At 48.9% G+C, this 19,375-nt stretch overlaps 1 protein-coding gene across 3 annotated transcripts in view; it reads right to left on the reverse strand.

Moving 5' to 3' along the window:
* BCL9 (BCL9 transcription coactivator) overlaps positions 1 to 19,375 on the reverse strand; it is an 823,614-nt gene that overhangs the window by 488,557 nt on the left and 315,682 nt on the right. Inside the window, exon 1 of one of the 3 annotated variants that reach the window (XM_086935501.1) lies at positions 1,839 to 1,957. The exons of the other annotated variants lie outside the window; for them this stretch is intronic. The gene's annotated coding sequence lies outside the window, so the exon portion shown is untranslated. Of the gene's footprint in view, positions 1 to 1,838; positions 1,958 to 19,375 lie in introns of those variants that run through there. 3 annotated transcript variants of the gene reach the window in all.

A 19,375-nucleotide genomic window follows, 5' to 3' on the forward strand; every position in this document is an offset into this window, starting at 1 on the left:
TATAGCTTTAACAAATTAAAGAACGCAGACGTAAACCTGGGGTTTAAAGTGACATGTGGGTAGTGCCTCCTGCAGTAGGCCTTGGGCCCCTGCACTGAAATATATACAAATTAAGGACTGACAAACAGAAATATGAGTTTGTTAGGATATTCTGGTTGCATGTCGCCACTAACAGCTACAATTAATAATAATAATAAACAATAAGATCTATAAAGGAAATAAACATTAACCTTGCTACTTCATTAATGAATATGCTACAAGGCCTGTTAGATTTCAGCCTGAAATGGCAACACATAAAAACTACATGGGACCAGAAACACCATCTGTGTTACATCAGGAGATACTGAACACTATTAACAACAAAGCCCTCTCTGCTAAGTGATGCATGCTGCGAACCTTGATCACTTAGATCTGCAGCAAGTACAGACATGGAAGTTGTGAGTGCTAACAAGAAGGTGTGCAGGTGAAGGGTTGCAACAGCAAAAGGTCCTCATTTGTACATGTTAAATTAGAATGGGGCTAGTGATGAACTTTCAGTAATCGTGCTGAGGGGCATAATGAACTGGCCTTTCATATTTTAACATTCACTGAGCAGTCCGACATAAGGGTCGATATTTTCCAAATAGAAACCTCATCCTTTCTGTCCAAAGTAAAAGACTACTCAGTGAAAGGGTTGTCAGAATTACTTAAAATAATGATAGAAACGATATGTGAAATAAACTGTCTGTGATGCATTCTTAAGAAAGTCAATGAGATGAAGAGACTTTTCCTTATCTGCTTCAAATTCAAGATAAATATGTTCGGAATTTAATTCTGCAAATCCGTTCTGCAATGAAACCATTTTTGAGAATCCTGAGAAGGAGAATCGGTGTGAACAAGGAGTGTTGCATATGTGAATTGAAAGTCAAACCCAGAATAACAAATATCTTTTTTAACTGTTTTTGGACGAGCAGAAAAAATTCTTAGCCCAGGATTTTAGGAAATATCAAGCCTTGACCGGAAGCAAAGCACTAGTCACTTTATTTAGAATTAAATATTTTGATATTAGAATTGGCATTTCAAGATATATTCCAGTTAATTCAAAACAGATAGTTTTTAGTCTAGCGCTAGGTTAAAAATGAATAGTCGGATTTTAATACCCGAGTTGATGGTGATATGTGTTGAATATTGCATGAGTGTCTCAGATTAGGACCATGTTCCGTAAATACTGAAATGTTATTTTACTGCAAGTGGCTCTGGAGTAAGTTGTTTTAAAATACTGTACATAATTTGTGTTTTTTAATGTATTATATTATAATCTATTGAAAATAAATATCATTGCAACCACATATTAAATTGGGGTGTCATACAAGTGGCAAGAAGAGGTAAGAAGAGGTTTATTAAAATGATCTACTCCAAATTCTTAAGCTCCTAAAACCACACAAGGACTTCAATGTATCTAAATGGTAGAGGTAGTGGAAGTGAAATCCCTCAATCTCAGACTGGTTACATCCAAGAGTTGGACCCTTATCCCATAGTTGACCCCTGAACAGCCCACAATTTGATGCAAAGGCAATAGGGGTGCAAGGAGTGAACACTGTAGGAAGTGAACAGATTTGTCACAGAGTTTACTCTCTTTCTGCTGCCTTCCTCGCCCTGAGGAAAAGGGTAGAATGGCACTGCCAGGAATCCGAAGGCTAGCCAAGAGTAGAGCTGTTACCCAGAGATACCACCATTTGACATTCATCAAACCACTTTGTAATGACCAATTGACGGTAAAAAGCAACTTGGAAAAATAGTTGTAGTTTTAAAAGCATGTTTTCTACTAAATTCTTTCTTGTCAGACAAAAATGTTTTACCTGGAAAAATATTGAAGGCGTCTTGAAAGGGTGTCACATGGTCAGACCGAGGCCATATTGAAAATGTGTAAGGACAGAAGTGCATCTTTTTCAAACTTCGCATACGTTTCCATGCAGACCTTATGGTAAATGATATTAAAGACAATCAGCAAGTACTTGAAGAGGGTATTAAAGATATATGAGATGATTTTCTTAGTAACATCATCTGATGCCAGTTAACATAAACCTTGCTTGCCCTTACACAAGGTTAAGAAGTAATTAGAAATATAACTTCCCAACCTTTCTGGCATGGTGGGGGTAAGAAGATGGGTGAGGGAATAACATGTTTCTTGCCCTTCATAACCAGCATAAGTCAAACAACCATAAATGTATTTGAAGGTTTGATGAACTAGAATCTATTTAGAATTGCCGATGAAGGTAGTGCACTACAGCAAAGGTGAATGAGCCCTTTTAAAAGTAGTGGGGTGATCAGGCGTGCACTCCAGAATACCTTTAGGCGCAACCCCAAAGCTCTCAATCATGGTCCATTATAAACATTATTTAAAACGGGTCACAATTAAGAGCTCTGGAGTTGAGGCTGAAAGCAGCATGAGTTTCTCACACTGCCGGGCAGAGTGTGAAAAAAAATTAAACTTTCCAGTAAATCCTTTTTTTAAACTTACTTGTGAATCCAGTCCTTTCCGGTCCCCCAGTTTGGCAGCAATCGGTCTCTGAGCCAGCTCCCCTACCCAATCCAGACGCAGCTCTCATGCTGTTAACCAGCATTAGAACAGTGCCAGGATTGGCTGGAGGGGCCTGGCTCAGTGCTCCTACAGACATTAGAGGCGTGTGTCTGCTCTCCACCCAGCTATCTAAGATAGCTCAGGTGGAGAGGTTTAAAGGTACAGGCCGTGAATCAGATACACTAACCAAGTTCATTCTGGTCAAAGATTTCACCTTCTAACTTTAGCCTTTTAAGTCTAAATCAAAACAAACATCGTACTATGCTATGCCATGTATAGTTGCAAAAACTTTTTTTTAAAAGTTGGTTTTGAGGGGGAAGGAGCAACGCTTGGGACCAAGATGGCCGCGTGAGCGCTCGGCTCCTGAGACCCCATCCACCTCCTGCAATATCCTGGAACATATCCTGAGCCCTAAGCCTGTCATCCGACAGCGGAACTGGAGCGACGTTCTCCGCAGCGTTTCAGGGCTGACTCCGAGGTCGTGGCTCCAAGTTACGCCGCTTGCAAACCCGTGGCCTACCCGCCTCCCAAGCTGGGGGCTAAAGTAAAAGCTGTGCCCGGCCGCAAGTTGGTCAACAGCGGGGCGGGATACCGGAAGTCGCGGGTCCGGCCCCGTCACTTCCGGAATCACCGGAGAGTGGGGGGAATGCCAGGCCCCACGGAGACACTGAATAAAGCTGCAGACCGGCCCTGCTGTAGCTGCCTGTGGTGATTGCGGGTGTGACGCTGCCTGGGGCGCCTGCAAGGTGGAGATACTGCTTTGTGGCGGTCTGTAACGGTGAGGGGCCGCAGTGGACTACTGTGTCCTCTGGCAAGGCCTGACTGCTGCGTGGGCCCCTGGGGGCGAGGAGATGCGACTGTAGACCCTCGGGGCCGGAAGACTATGACCAGATAGACCTGCCTGGGTGAGGAGCCCCCTTAAATTACCTGTGGGACACCGAGAGGCACACGGCTGGAATTGAAGGTGACGTAAACGAGGTGCACACCGGCAGAAGCACCCGGCTGTTAAAGAAGAGTGCGGTGAGATGCGCGTCGGGGGGGCTGAATAAGGAGGCATGCCCAGCGCACCTGTTAGAGGTGGGGGAGACGGAAGGAACCAAGACACTCGCTGACAGAGGCCGATGCTGGGGTGAGCCTACATAGGCCATATTGACTGGGGGCAGTGCACCTGAACTTTTATGCACCAATCCCGAGATTCTGGCGCATGATGCGTCAGGCACCATCTTGGATTGGGACTATTTTTGTGCTGTATGCAGACGGCGTGGCCCGGCGGGGATCACATCCCGCCCCCCAGCCTCCCCACGTAACGGACTGCTGCACATTGCTGTAAAGGTCTACAGCAACTGTGAATATAAGTCTTTGTTGGGGTGAGGCTGCCACCGCCTGATGGGGGACCCTGCATGGGTACATATGTCCCTGGGGGAAGGCTCAGTACCCTGGCTCCCTGACTGAGATGCGGAGAAGTGTGAGGGCCCAAAATTTGGACCGAATCACCGCGACGAATAGCAGGTGCGTTGCGACTACCTTGATGGCGACGAAGCCGGACACGGACAAGACTCTGCCTAGGTCCTCGAAAGAATCAAAACACGTTCAATCTAATAAGCTGAACCGCTATACGATGCCAAAAGGGTCCCCAGTTGAATCTAGGAAGGCCCTCTCCTCAGGGGGAGACTCACGTGACACCCCCGTGGAACCCACATTAACTGATGCCATGGCGGCGATAAATGGGGTCCAATCTTCGCTTGGGGAAAAAATTGAATCCCTGGATAATAAACTGGACACTGTCACGATAGAGGTCAACCTGATACGCGCAGATCTTTCGAAGACTAGCGAGAAAGTAAAGTCGCTTGACATTAAGACTGCCAGCTTGATCGATGATATGGCGATATTGCAACAGGAGGTACGGGACCTTAAGACTTCTCGAGATGCCACAGACCGCAAGCTCGATGAATATGAAGGGAGAGCCAGGCGCAATTACATATGCATCCTAGGGGTGCCCTTAAATGTCAGAGGGTCCGATTTGTTTGTAGAAGACATTGTCCTTATCACCTCAAGCCGAAGGGTCCCAGTAAATTTTTTACAATAGAGAGGGCCCACAGAGTGCCGGGGGGGGGGGTGGGGGGGGGGGAGACCTAGGCCTGGGGCGCCCCGTCGCCTGATGATTGCCAGAGTGCTTAGATTCCGTGACAGAGATGCGATCCTACAGGCGGCGCGGGAGGAGGCTCCCCTGCGATTTGAAAACGCTACGCTCTCTCTCTTCTCAGATTTCACCCAGGCAGTGCAGAGACAGAGGCAAAGTTTCCTCCCAGTTAAGGAACTCAGGGAAAAAGGCATGCGATATGCTAACATCATAGATGTTTCCGGCCCGGAAGTGGCATCAGACTGGATAGACAGCAGACCCTCGATTGGGACAGAAGAGCAAGGACTCACAGGAGTAGAGGAACGATTGGAACAGTAATGTTGGAGGCTGTGGGAACCCTTGCACAGTTTGAGAAAGTCGGGTGATGGGACGATTCTGCAGCTCGTTACCACGAACTGTTTCAGGGCTCAAGACAGTGCTTTTGGGGGTGGGGAGAGGGGCGGGACAATGGTTGCTTCCTCGTTACTACCTTTAGTTAGTTGAATAGGCGGGGTATTGGGCGACAGGAACACTGCGAGTTGGGGATGGGCATTAGCCTTATGCAGGGGTGCAGGGAGGGGGTGTGGAGAGGGGGGTGGAAGAAGAGGTCTAATTTGGTGATACTATTGTTCGCCGTATCATTTGTTTTGCGGATTTCTTTAGTTTTCTTTTTCTTTGCATCAGGTGACACAAATGTGATTGTATTGGGCAGTACCAGGGGTTGACGGGGCAGTACCAGGGGTTGACGTCCCATCTCCGAAAGCTAGGGCAGTACCAGGGGTTGACGTCCCATCTCCGAAAGCTTGGACCCCATTGGCGTTGCAAATCACTGCCCTCACCTTAAGGTATGGACTTAGAGCGTGTAATGGGAGAGTTAGCTCGGACATACCAGGTAAAAATACCTACAACCGCCGGGGAAGAGAGTCACACTTGGACTATGTTCTGGTCCAATTGGCGAGGTGGTCAACTATACAGGATTTTAGGGTAACAGATAGGCTGGATAGTGACCACAATGCCCTTGAGTTAGACCTTGTTCATCCAGCACCTCAGGGCTTAGTGACCCAGGAAGAAGGGAACTACCCCATACTCCTCATAGATAATAGTAGGAGAAGAATTAGGTGGGAGCATCTGGTCACAAAAAAGGACAAACTCCCACTGCTTTATGCAGAGATTACCCCCATCCTGAAAATTGTGGGGGAACTTGATAGTGTGGCAAGCAAAATAGACATAAGGAGTAAATTATTTGATGCCCACAAGGAACTTATAAAAGTTGCAGCACCCCACTTCACATGTAAGGCACGAAAGCCAAGAGAGAGGTGCCAAGGCAAAACTCAATGGTACAATGTGGCCTGTAGACGGGCCAAAACAGAACTCCTCGGAGTAATAAAGGAGGGCAAAGGAGGGGAACGCCTTAAGCAATGTAGGCAAACCTACAAGAAACTTCTCGCCCAGGCTAAAATAGAATGGGAGGAGAACCAGTGGGAAGAGCTCACTAAGGCCCTAGCAGTGCAAGATCAACGCCTGTTTTGGAGAATGGTGAACGGGGGATCAGGGAGTTTACATTCGGCAGTGGAGCCTAACATAGCTCCTGGAGTGTGGCAGGCCCACTTCCAGTCCTTATATAGCGCTGAGTCCGGAGAACTTCCTGTGACAGTTGAACCAGAGAGGCAGGGCTCTCAGGTGGATCAAATAACATTGAGCGAGGTCACTGCTGCTATTTCAGGCCTGGCTTCGGGGAAGGCCCCTGGGCTGGATGGGCTACCGGGAGACCTGTACAAGCAGGAGCCTACCGTCTGGGCGCCCTACCTCGCTGCTCTTTTTAATGGTATCCTCGGTGGGATGGAAATCCCTAGTACTTGGCTGGGGGCAGAGGTGGTCCCGATATACAAAAAGGGATCCCCCCTCCTCCCAGCCAACTACAGACCGATTAGCCTGATAGATGTAGCGCAGAAGCTGTTCGGCAGGGTTCTCCTGAATAGGCTTCAGGAATGGATTGAGGAGGCAGGCGCCCTCAGTCCATACCAGGCAGGCTTTAGGAAAGGGGTATCGACTGTGGACCAGGTCTTTAGATTGAATCTGGTCTACTGGAAGACAGTGAGGTTTGAGGGCGGCAGTTTGTACACGATTTTCGTGGACCTACGAGCCGCCTTCGACCTCGTGCCCAGGGGAAAACTATGGGTCATTCTGGCAGGGATGGGCGTACCACCAGACATCTTATTGACCTTGCAGAGGCTACACCATAACAATTATGCCCAGGTGAGGTGTGGGAGGTCGGGGGAGCTGACTGATAGATTCCCCGTGGGCAGAGGGGTAAGACAGGGCTGTGTGCTGGCGCCGACCCTGTTTTGCCTCTTTGTCAACGGGGTAATCGCTCATCTGAACGCCACCGACTACACAGATGCCCCCAAGCTAAATGGCAACAGTGTGCCCGCAATAATGTTTGCGGACGACACGCTGTTGGTATCTAAAACTCCCATGGGCATCCAAAGGATACTGGATGCCTTTGTGGCCTTTTGTCAGGACAGAGGACTGGAAATCAATGCCACAAAAACCAAATATATGGTATTGAATCCAAGCCCCAAACAGCGCCCGAATCCCCTGCTGGGAGCAGCACGGCTGGAAAGAGTAGCCACGTTTGAATACCTCGGCGTGACACTCAACGAAAATATGACCTGGGGGACCCATCAAACTAGGGCTAACCTTAAACTAGTACAAATTACCGGGGGGATCTCCCGGATGATGACCGGTTCGACCTATCGCCCATTGGGGGCCCTAATTCAGATATATAAGGCACAGGCCAGGGGGGCGATCCTGTATGGGGCTGAACTGTGGGGCCATACTTTATGTCGGAATCTGTCATCCACGGAAAACAGATTCATAAGACAAATTACCGCACTTCCCCCTAGCACCCCACTTCTCCCTTTGAGGCTTGATCTTGGGCTACGGCCTCTTGCCGACGAGATAAGTCTAAGACCCATTGCCTTCTGGCGCAGGCTTTGGAGCAGCGACGATCTCGCCGACTATAGGGCGGAACTGGTCGAACTATTACAACACCCTAAGGCACTCAGTATCCCCTGGGTCCAAAATATCCAGTCCATTTGCACAGATCTGGGGCTCCCCGAACTGTGGACTAAACCAGCAGATACAGCACCTAGAATCTCTAAGAGATCTCTGGCGAATCTGTATCATGAACACAAAAGGGTAAGGGCCTTAGCTACCCAGACAGAGGGATCCCTTTCTTCCAAATTCCTGCAAAATAAGGACCTCTACGCATTCGAAAAGGCTTTTGATCCCATATATCCCGTACTCACTAGAAAGTTATTTCTCCAGTGGAGATACGGTACATTGCCTTTGCGCTCCTTTTCTAGCACCTGGTCGCAAGTCCCTTCCACCAAGTATTGCCCTCTTTGTGTTGACAAAGAGGAAAACGACTTGCATGTGATTTTTTTCTGCCCAGCATATAAGGCAGCCAGAAAGTACTGGCTGCTGCCTCTGATTAAGAACTTGGGTGGCAGGGAATATATCCCTATGTACAGGATTTTAAAATGTGATGTTTCCGGCCCAATTGTTTTTGCGCTTGCCAAATTCTTTACAAATGTTTGGTATACGCGTAATCGTCTTTTAAAAAATGCTGGGTAGTCTGTAGAATTGCTTTATTTTTAACAATGTTAATAATGTTTGATGTGGATTTTTAAATCATGCACTGATGTTTTATCAAATGTGACAGAATGTATGTGATTTTTAATCTATGTGTATCTTTTATGACCAATTGGTCGAAATAAAGATTGGAAAATGAAATGATTGTATTGTATCCATACTGGTTTAATGTCGAAGATGAGTCAGGGGCCGGGGATAAAAGTGCTAAGCTGGAATGTGAACGGCCTGGGAGACAGGATTAAGAGAGGGATGGTCGGCCAGTTGATTAGAAGACACTCCCCGGACGTAGTCTTATTACAGGATATCCATCTCATAGGTAATCGTTGCCTGGCCCTTCACAAAGGGGGTTATAAGTTGGTCGCACATGCTGGGTTCACTACGGGGTCTAGGGGGGGTTGGGATTCCGGTTAAAAACTCTTTTCCCCTGGACATTCAAGCCACTGATCTGACCGGAGAGGCCGCTACATTGGTGTATCAGGGCAGTGGGAAGGGAAGACAGTTACTTTCTTGTCCATATATGTCCCGCCCGGCCTTCAATCCGACACTTTTTGGGACCTGGGCGCTATCTTCCTGACTTTACCTTTGGGTCTCCTGGTGATGGGAGGAGACTTCAATGCGGTGGTTGACGGGGAACTAGACAGACACCCGGCTAGAGCGTTGAGACCGGCGCAGATGTGGCTTCCCGACTTCCTAGACATGACAGGACTGATGGATGGTTGGAGGGTGCGTAACCCCACAGCGCTACAATTTACACACGTGTCCGCTGCGCATCACAGCCTGTCAAGAATTGACTACATTCTGATACCAGCGGCCCAGGCTGCCGCGGTCCGGAAGGCGCGACACCTAGGGAAGGGGATCTCCGATCACTCTCCCATATGGCTTCAGCTTGAGATTGGCCAATCTGCAGTGGGTAGGGTGGCTCCTATTAATGCATGAATGAGGTGGCACCTGAAAGACCAAGACAGCAAGAGAGAGATCATTAAAGTAACGGAGAGATACTTCCAAGAAAACAGGGGCTCGGTGGAGTCAACGCACACCCTGTGGGAAGCTTATAAGACAGTTGTTCGGGGGGAGGTACTGTCCTTGATAGCGGGGAAGAAATAGAAGCGCCTAGCAGACAATGAAAGGGCAGAGGCGGAAGTGATAAAGTTAGACGAGGAGGTAGCTAGGGCAGCAACCCCAGATAGTATGCACCTTCTAAAATTGCGACATGATGATTATAGAAGCCTTGCAAAAGACAGGGCCATTGCTCAGGACGCTGATACTCAGAGCAGGATATACGAACATAGGGACAAGGCCGGTAAATTGATAGGGTGGCTTGAGAGGGGAGATCAAGCATCGAGGCTGGTGCCAGAATTACAGGGTACGGATTCTACGGTGATCACCGACCCACAGGCAGTTGCGGATGAGTTCATTGAATATTATAGCGGAGTGTATTCCTCGGTTAGCGGATACACAGAGGAAGACAATAGTGCAATGATTAGGGATATCCGGATGCCTGTGCTGTCGGACGAGCACGGAGAGTATTTAGATTCCTCCCTCACGGATGATGTAGTGGTGTAGGCCATCAGGGGGGTGCATTCCGGGAAGGCCACCGGCCCGAACGGAATCCCCATTAAATTGTACAAACTAAGTGCTAATAAACTCACCCCGTTTATCCGGTCTATGTTCCTGGAGAGTAGAGAGAGGAGCCAGCTCCCGTATGACCAGCAGGTGGCTAACATTGTGGTCATCCACCAGGCGGGTAAACCCAAGTCGCTTTGTTCCTCGTATAGGCCAATCTCACTGTTGAACGCTGAGCCCAAAATCCTGGCGAAGTTGCTGGCAACACGATTGGTCAGGGTGATCACCACACTCGTACACCCGGATCAATCTGGGTTCATTCCCCACCGTAACACAGCTCTCAACTTGTGCAGGCTCCACGGGATACTGGGTAGGTCTTCAACGATCCAGGAGCCGGCAGTATTGGTGTCCTTGGACGCCACCATGGCTTTTGATAGAGCTGAGTGGCCCTACCTGTTTGCAGTGTTGGGGAAGATGGGCTTCGGATCGGAGTTTGTTAGTTGGATACGTCTACTCTATGCCAATCCACTGGCTAGAGTTGTTGTAAGCAATCGCAAGTCCGCTGATTTTCCCCTCGGTAGAGGCACAAGGCAGAGATGTCCCTTGTCCCCGCTACTGTTTGCACTCGCCCTTGGGCCCTTGGCGGCATGGGTCCGGTGGGACCGCTCGATACGAGGCATGTGGTGGACATTGGACTGGGAGGATAACATTTTGTTGTATGCGGACGATATCCTGCTTTACCTCACCAACCCTAGGAGATCCCTGAGTTGTTTTCTGGATGTGCTGGCTATATTCGGGAGGTATTCCGGTTTCGCAATAAACTGGGCTAAGTCGGTGCTTTTCGTCCTTAGGGGTGATCCACCGGTAATACTGCAGGATTGCCCGATACAGATTGAGCCATTGTGGTTCAAATACCTTGGTAATTATATATAACACTTGATGCAAAGTCAAGGTATGCTAACAACTTGGAACCCCCTTTGATCTGTCTTCGGAGAGATGTGGAGCGCTGGAAGGCTCTTACACTCTCCCTCCTGGGCAGAGTGGTGCTTTTTAAGATGCTGGCCCTTCCTCGATTCTTATATGCACTCCAGAACACAATGGACCCGGTACCGGCATCCTATTTTAAGGCAATAGAGACCCTCTAGAGACGGCTTCTTTGGGACGGTAGACCCCGAATAGCATTCACTAAACTCACTCTTCCCTGGTATGATGGGGGATAGGCTTGCCGGACATACGGAAATACTAGTGGGACTATCAGCTAGCGGCAGTGAACCAAGTCATTTACGGGTCCCCTGAGGATCTGGGTTATGCTATGGATCGCTGGCAGGTGCCGGGGAGTGACTTTACCAGGGCTCTATATGCCAGGCCTCGCCAATTCCCCCTGACGAGACCAACGGCGCATGCCGTGAGCGTGTGGCACATGGCAAACAGACAGCTTGGATGGGAGGGGAAACTCACACTTACCACCCCCCCTATGGAGTTAGGAGAAGCTGGGAAGCTTGTGGAAATCCAAGGGATTCGACAATTGGGATCTTGTTGGGATTACGCAGATTAAAGACATATGGGGGAAGGACACAGTGCACAAGTTTGACTTTCTCAAACAGCAGTACAGCCTTCATGAAAGTGAACACTACTGTTACATCCAGGTTAGGCACGCTCTACTTACACATAACCCTAGAGGCACAACGCTTTCCGCCGCTCCCCCTCTTGAAGACCGGGTGCTGGGCGGGCACCTTTCGGAGAAGACTATTTCTCTAATATATAGAAAGCTTGTAAATAATATGGAGGACCCGTTGACGTCCCTTAGGGCACATTGGAATAAAGAAGGGTTGGAGCTGGATAATGAGGATTGGAGGGAGGTGGTCTCTTCTCAGAGAGTAGTAGCTATACAGATGAGCCTCAGACTAGTGAAGTTGAAGATCTTGCATAGATCATATGTCACGGGACCGCGTATGGTTCGCATGGGCCGAGTGGAGCGTGGGGAATGTCGGAGGGGTTGCGGGGAACGTGGCACCTATATGCATATCTTGTGGCACTGTGCTAGGGTGCAGGACTACTGGGTGAAGATCCATGAGGCTCTGCGAGATGTCCTTGGGGTGGAGGTACTGCCGGAGGCCCGCAGGTGCATATTAAACGTTTGGGAACCCACAGATCTGAATGTGTAATGGAAACAAAGGGTGACATAGGCTTGTATGGTTGCGAAGCGAAACATAGCACAGTTGAGGGGAGCCAATCAGCCACCCCTGGTTGTATTGTAAAATGGGCAGAAGACTTAGATTGGATCATGTTCAGGGAGAGGTCAGTCTATGTTGCCAGAGGTTGCCCTGAGAAGTGGGAAAAGGTTGGGAGGCCTGGAACCGACATTGTGGTGATATTTGTACGCCCCCGATACGTCCGACAGAAGTGAAGGTGCTGGAATCCCCGTGACCCATTTACTCTATTCTGTATTTCACATTCTGTACGTATGGAAAGTTATATTGACAAGTGCAAAACTGCCAGAGTCCCCTGAGTTTTTTTTGTCTTTGATTATCATGTTAATAAAAAGATTTATAAAAAAATAAAAAATAGTTGGTTTAAAAAAAATTATGAGTCTTACAAATCTCATTTAGCATTAATCTCTCATTAAGCAAATGATGTATTTATTTCAAACCTTTTTCACTCCAAGAACTCTACAACATCAGTTGGCTATTTATCTATACCTCTGGATAATTCCAAATGGGAGATGAATCTCCTCTTCTCAGATTAATCCCACATTTATAATTTAAATCTGAAGAAAATTTGTCTTCAGAGTTTTAAATTCGACATATATCCCCCCATCCATTATTGGACATATACCCAAGAGGAATGATTCAAGGAGAAATTGTCCTACAAAGGTTCTCTCTGCTTTCACCCAATAGGAATCTATACACTTTCTCCTATAGCTACAAATGTATGGCTTATTGTTATATAAAATATACATAAAGGAGGCTTGACCCATCTCTCTTAAATCCCGTCTTATACTCGTTTTTATGCGTGACCTTTCAAATATCTCAAGTGAGTGTGTGATCGGCACCCAGGAAAAGAAGTGCTCTTGCCACATTTCCTTTATATGTTTGTTGGGTCCTCACCCACAGGTACCACCACCTGAGGCTTGCTTCATCATTGGAACCACACCCACATCACCTAATGTGAATGGGTGGGCTCTACGTGGTGGTAAGCGGAGCGGGTCACTTTGCTTTCTTCAGGACCATGTTTTTGCTATGTTTTAAATCCCTGAGGCATCATAGGGTTTTACGGTCCCTGTAGTCAAACATTCTTCAAGGAATTGTGTTGTTACCTACATCTATTTCTGAAGCCTGTAGACAACAACACGGACATGATCCCTTGAAGAATGTTTGACTACATGGACAGTCTCCCCCAAAAAACCCTATGATGCCTCATTAATATATAGCGAGTTTGCAAAAACAACAGGTGATGGACCGAATGAGGATCAATGTCACACATTCAACCCAGTCAAAAGATCTGGGTCCTAATCCATCGTTTTTTTGCACTCCACACCACCCTGGGTTAGACAATGGCGATATGCAAATCAGCTCTGACCCTGTGCCCCATGGGAACAGTCCAGTCCGAACTACAAAAGCCATGTCCTTCCCAGAACGGAATCAAGCATCCGAGGACCGGACCGGTTTCGAGGTAACACCTCTCATCAGCCCGGCTAGCTTGACTCCAGTGGTGTGGAGTGCCTGGGACCCACGTCTGGGCATCCCCAGTACACTTATAGCGAGTTTGCAAAAACAACAGGTGATGGACCGAATGAGGATCAATGTCACACATTCAACCCAATCAAAAGATCTGGGTCCTAATCCATCGTTTTTTTGCACTCCACACCACCCTGGGTTAGACAATGGCGATATGCAAATCAGCTCTGACCCTGTGCCCCATGGGAACAGTCCAGTCCGAACTACAAAAGCCATGTCCTTCCCAGAACGGAATCAAGCATCCGAGGACCGGACCGGTTTCGAGGTAACACCTCTCATCAGCCCGGATAGCTTGACTCCAGTGGTGTGGAGTGCCTGGGACCCACGTCTGGGCATCCCCAGTACACTTATAGCGAGTTTGCAAAAACAACAGGTGATGGACCGAATGAGGATCAATGTCACACATTCAACCCAGTCAAAAGATCTGGGTCCTAATCCATCGTTTTTTTGCACTCCACACCACCCTGGGTTAGACAATGGCGATATGCAAATCAGCTCTGACCCTGTGCCCCATGGGAACAGTCCAGTCCGAACTACAAAAGCCATGTCCTTCCCAGAACGGAATCAAGCATCCGAGGACCGGACCGGTTTCGAGGTAACACCTCTCATCAGCCCGGCTAGCTTGACTCCAGTGGTGTGGAGTGCCTGGGACCCACGTCTGGGCATCCCCAGTACACTTATAGCGAGTTTGCAAAAACAACAGGTGATGGACCGAATGAGGATCAATGTCACACATTCAACCCAGTCAAAAGATCTGGGTCCTAATCCATCGTTTTTTTGCACTCCACACCACCCTGGGTTAGACAATGGCGATATGCAAATCAGCTCTGACCCTGTGCCCCATGGGAACAGTCCAGTCCGAACTACAAAAGCCATGTCCTTCCCAGAACGGAATCAAGCATCCAAGGACCGGACCGGTTTCGAGGTAACACCTCTCATCAGCCCGGCTAGCTTGACTCCAGTGGTGTGGAGTGCCTGGGACCCACGTCTGGGCATCCCCAGTACACTTATAGCGAGTTTGCAAAAACAACAGGTGATGGACCGAATGAGGATCAATGTCACACATTCAACCCAGTCAAAAGATCTGGGTCCTAATCCATCGTTTTTTTGCACTCCACACCACCCTGGGTTAGACAATGGCGATATGCAAATCAGCTCTGACCCTGTGCCCCATGGGAACAGTCCAGTCCGAACTACAAAAGCCATGTCCTTCTCAGAACGGAATCAAGCATCCGAGGACCGGACCGGTTTCGAGGTAACACCTCTCATCAGCCCGGCTAGCTTGACTCCAGTGGTGTGGAGTGCCTGGGACCCACGTCTGGGCATCCCCAGTACACTTATAGCGAGTTTGCAAAAACAACAGGTGATGGACCGAATGAGGATCAATGTCACACATTCAACCCAGTCAAAAGATCTGGGTCCTAATCCATCGTTTTTTTGCACTCCACACCACCCTGGGTTAGACAATGGCGATATGCAAATCAGCTCTGACCCTGTGCCCCATGGGAACAGTCCAGTCCGAACTACAAAAGCCATGTCCTTCCCAGAACGGAATCAAGCATCCGAGGACCGGACCGGTTTCGAGGTAACACCTCTCATCAGCCCGGCTAGCTTGACTCCAGTGGTGTGGAGTGCCTGGGACCCACGTCTGGGCATCCCCAGTACACTTATAGCGAGTTTGCAAAAACAACAGGTGATGGACCGAATGAGGATCAATGTCACACATTCAACCCAGTCAAAAGATCTGGGTCCTAATCCATCATTTTTTTGCACTCCACACCACCCTGGGTTAGACAATGGCGATATGCAAATCAGCTCTGACCCTGTGCCCCATGGGAACAGTCCAGTCCGAACTACAAAAGCCATGTCCTTCCCAGAACGGAATCAAGCATCCGAGGACCGGACCGGTTTCGAGGTAACACCTCTCATCAGCCCGGCTAGCTTGACTCCAGTGGTGTGGAGTGCCTGGGACCCACGTCTGGGCATCCCCAGTACACTTATAGCGAGTTTGCAAAAACAACAGGTGATGGACCGAATGAGGATCAATGTCACACATTCAACCCAGTCAAAAGATCTGGGTCCTAATCCATCGTTTTTTTGCACTCCACACCACCCTGGGTTAGACAATGGCGATATGCAAATCAGCTCTGACCCTGTGCCCCATGGGAACAGTCCAGTCCGAACTACAAAAGCCATGTCCTTCCCAGAACGGAATCAAGCATCCGAGGACCGGACCGGTTTCGAGGTAACACCTCTCATCAGCCCGGCTAGCTTGACTCCAGTGGTGTGGAGTGCCTGGGACCCACGTCTGGGCATCCCCAGTACACTTATAGCGAGTTTGCAAAAACAACAGGTGATGGACCGAATGAGGATCAATGTCACACATTCAACCCAGTCAAAAGATCTGGGTCCTAATCCATCGTTTTTTTGCACTCCACACCACCCTGGGTTAGACAATGGCGATATGCAAATCAGCTCTGACCCTGTGCCCCATGGGAACAGTCCAGTCCGAACTACAAAAGCCATGTCCTTCCCAGAACGGAATCAAGCATCCGAGGACCGGACCGGTTTCGAGGTAACACCTCTCATCAGCCCGGCTAGCTTGACTCCAGTGGTGTGGAGTGCCTGGGACCCACGTCTGGGCATCCCCAGTACACTTATAGCGAGTTTGCAAAAACAACAGGTGATGGACCGAATGAGGATCAATGTCACACATTCAACCCAGTCAAAAGATCTGGGTCCTAATCCATCGTTTTTTTGCACTCCACACCACCCTGGGTTAGACAATGGCGATATGCAAATCAGCTCTGACCCTGTGCCCCATGGGAACAGTCCAGTCCGAACTACAAAAGCCATGTCCTTCCCAGAACGGAATCAAGCATCCGAGGACCGGACCGGTTTCGAGGTAACACCTCTCATCAGCCCGGCTAGCTTGACTCCAGTGGTGTGGAGTGCCTGGGACCCACGTCTGGGCATCCCCAGTACACTTATAGCGAGTTTGCAAAAACAACAGGTGATGGACCGAATGAGGATCAATGTCACACATTCATTAATATATAGGCCATCCATGACCATATCAAGGAAAGTGTCCTAAGTATGGTCTGCAAGGGCGTAGCCAGAAAATTAAAATACCCCCCACTTTGATCCATCAATCAAACACCGTCACATGAGCAAAGCAAGTAAACTCTACCCACTCTAGATGAGGTCCCTTAATCCAGCCTGCTGTCCATCTATTTCACAACTACTGTGTATTTGTTTATCGATGTTTTGCCCTTTTCTCACTCCAAGTTGTGCTGATGCCCGTTTGACCCGATTCTCTCTAAATGTGTCCTTAAATCAACGGGATACAACGTGAACTGTGCTTCAGAGCAATATTTCATTTGAGCATAGCAGGGATCATCAGAAGTACGGCTGTTAAAAATGTGTACATTGCTATGAACATCTGAAAATGGTTAAGCTACACCTACCAGTGCTTAATTTGTACTGGTGTTTTCTAGCGCTGGGTTAGCACATGCTTTTAAACACCGGCACGTATTTATGAGAATCCACAACACGGTGCCACTGTATGTATATTAGTGGAGCAGTTAATTGTTTAATATAGCTTTAACAAATTAAAGAACGCAGACGTAAACCTGGGGTTTAAAGTGACATGTGGGTTGTGCCACCTGCAGTAGGCCTTGGGCCCCTGCACTGAAATATATACAAATTAAGGACTGACAAACAGAAATATGAGTTTGTTAGGATATTCTGGTTGCATGTCGCCACTAACAGCTACAATTGATAATAATAATAAACAATAAGATCTATAAAGGAAATAAACATTAACCTTGCTACTTCATTAATGAATATGCTACAAGGCCTGTTAGATTTCAGCCTGAAATGGCAACACATAAAAACTACATGGGACCAGAAACACCATCTGTGTTACATCAGGAGATACTGAACATTATTAACAACAAAGCCCTCTCTGCTAAGTGATGCATGCTGCGAACCTTGATCACTTAGATCTGCAGCAAGTACAGACATGGAAGTTGTGAGTGCTAACAAGAAGGTGTGCAGGTGAAGGGTTGCAACAGCAAAAGGTCATTGTAGGAGAGTAGGGTCTGCAATCCCATGATCACCCAGATTTTTTGCTTTTGTTTCACTGGTTTACGACTTTCTCTGGCTGTGGGCCTGCCAATCAGACCCACAGCCTGGCTGTTCTGTTTCTAAATTACGACATGTACCCTAGGTGCATTTACCAATTGATACTGGGCCACCTTATCAGACCCCGTAACGCAGGGCATAGGTGTACCCAGGGCCGCCAGGGGCTGCAGCATGTATTATGCCACCCCTGGCTGGCCTCCTAAATTTGACACAACTGGCTGCATGACAGCTGGGGCGAAGTCGTGTAAACACCCTTTGCTTTAGGTATAGTAGCCCTATATCTAACCGTACAATGGACGCCCGAGTTCCTATCAGTCACTCCTATGGCAGGCCTTGACAATCCTGAAGGCAGAGTGCGTGGGCTCGTGTGAACTAGGTTCTGGCCCGAGCCGAGCCCGGTTGCAGCTTGCAGAACAAAGACCCAATGGCTGTTCCATGATAACGCGTACCACATCGGTAACTTCGGTGTCGCGTTATCAAGACATGTCGAGTAAGGTGTCATACGAATCGGGACGCTGCCCCCTCACCAATTCTGGCGACGAGGTTAGCATTCCGCCCTTCTAGAGGGACACGACATGTACGTAACTGTGAACCCCGGTTAAAGTTAACTAAAGCCTCAGCTCCACAAAATGGATGCTGCCACCACAGACACGAGTCTGACCTCCTGCTGCTGGGAGTCCTTCCAGCGAGGAGCGCTTGGACAAAGGGTTTCCTGTCGAGGGCGGTGTTCGCACCGTCCCAGACAGGGTTTGTGTATTCTGGGTAGGTAGGGCTTTTGCGAGAAGGTGACTGCGGAGTGGCACCCCGGTGCTCACTACGCATCTGCCGGTCAGAACCAGTTCCAGGGGCGCCAGCCCTGACCTGGGGAAGGTCCGGCAGGGGAGAGGGGTGTAACTACCCCCCTTTCTGGTCCCACCCTTAGGGCAGGACCTAGTCATGTACCCACCCCTTTCTTTAGAATAAAGGCCGGAGCGGGGACCCTTCCAAATTAGATCATCTTTGAATCAAGAACTACTTTCTACGAAAGGACATTCGAGACTCTTCTCAAGATTTCTCCCTTGTGACTAAGGAGTAGTCACCCTGCATCAGCGGGCACCACCTAAGAACTCTGCGGTTTGCTGCAAGTCCTTCCTCAAGGAATCCGACGGCCCAGCTCGACGAGAACCGGCTTCCCTGGCACCTCTGACCTCTACCCACGTCATCAGCTCAGCTGTGATCTGTGGGTGCGACGAGACCTCGAGGGACCGGCCATCATCAAAACCTGCACGCTTTCTTAATCAAGCACGACCCTCGAAGTAATTCTCTGGTGAATGCTCTGGGGTCCGAGAAGCCCCGACCCTGAGCCGCTCCAGCACCGAAGCGCAGCCTCCCAGTATCTCCACGATCTGCGTGGGGCCCTTCTGCTCGCCGCTCAGCACGTTGTCCGGTCACTAGCCGCTGGCTTGTGCCCTCCTGTGACGACATCCGACAACCAGCGCTGCTGGTCTGGTTGCTCCAGACTGGCCTTTGCTTCCATCTTTGCGGGAAGCACCCCGGACCCTCCTGGTCCCCTCAAGACGCCATTTTAGGCCCACCACGTGGCCCTGAAATCTG

This window comes from Lissotriton vulgaris, chromosome 8 (genome assembly GCF_964263255.1).
Source record: "Lissotriton vulgaris chromosome 8, aLisVul1.2, whole genome shotgun sequence".
Taxonomy (NCBI): Eukaryota; Metazoa; Chordata; class Amphibia; order Caudata; family Salamandridae; genus Lissotriton; species Lissotriton vulgaris.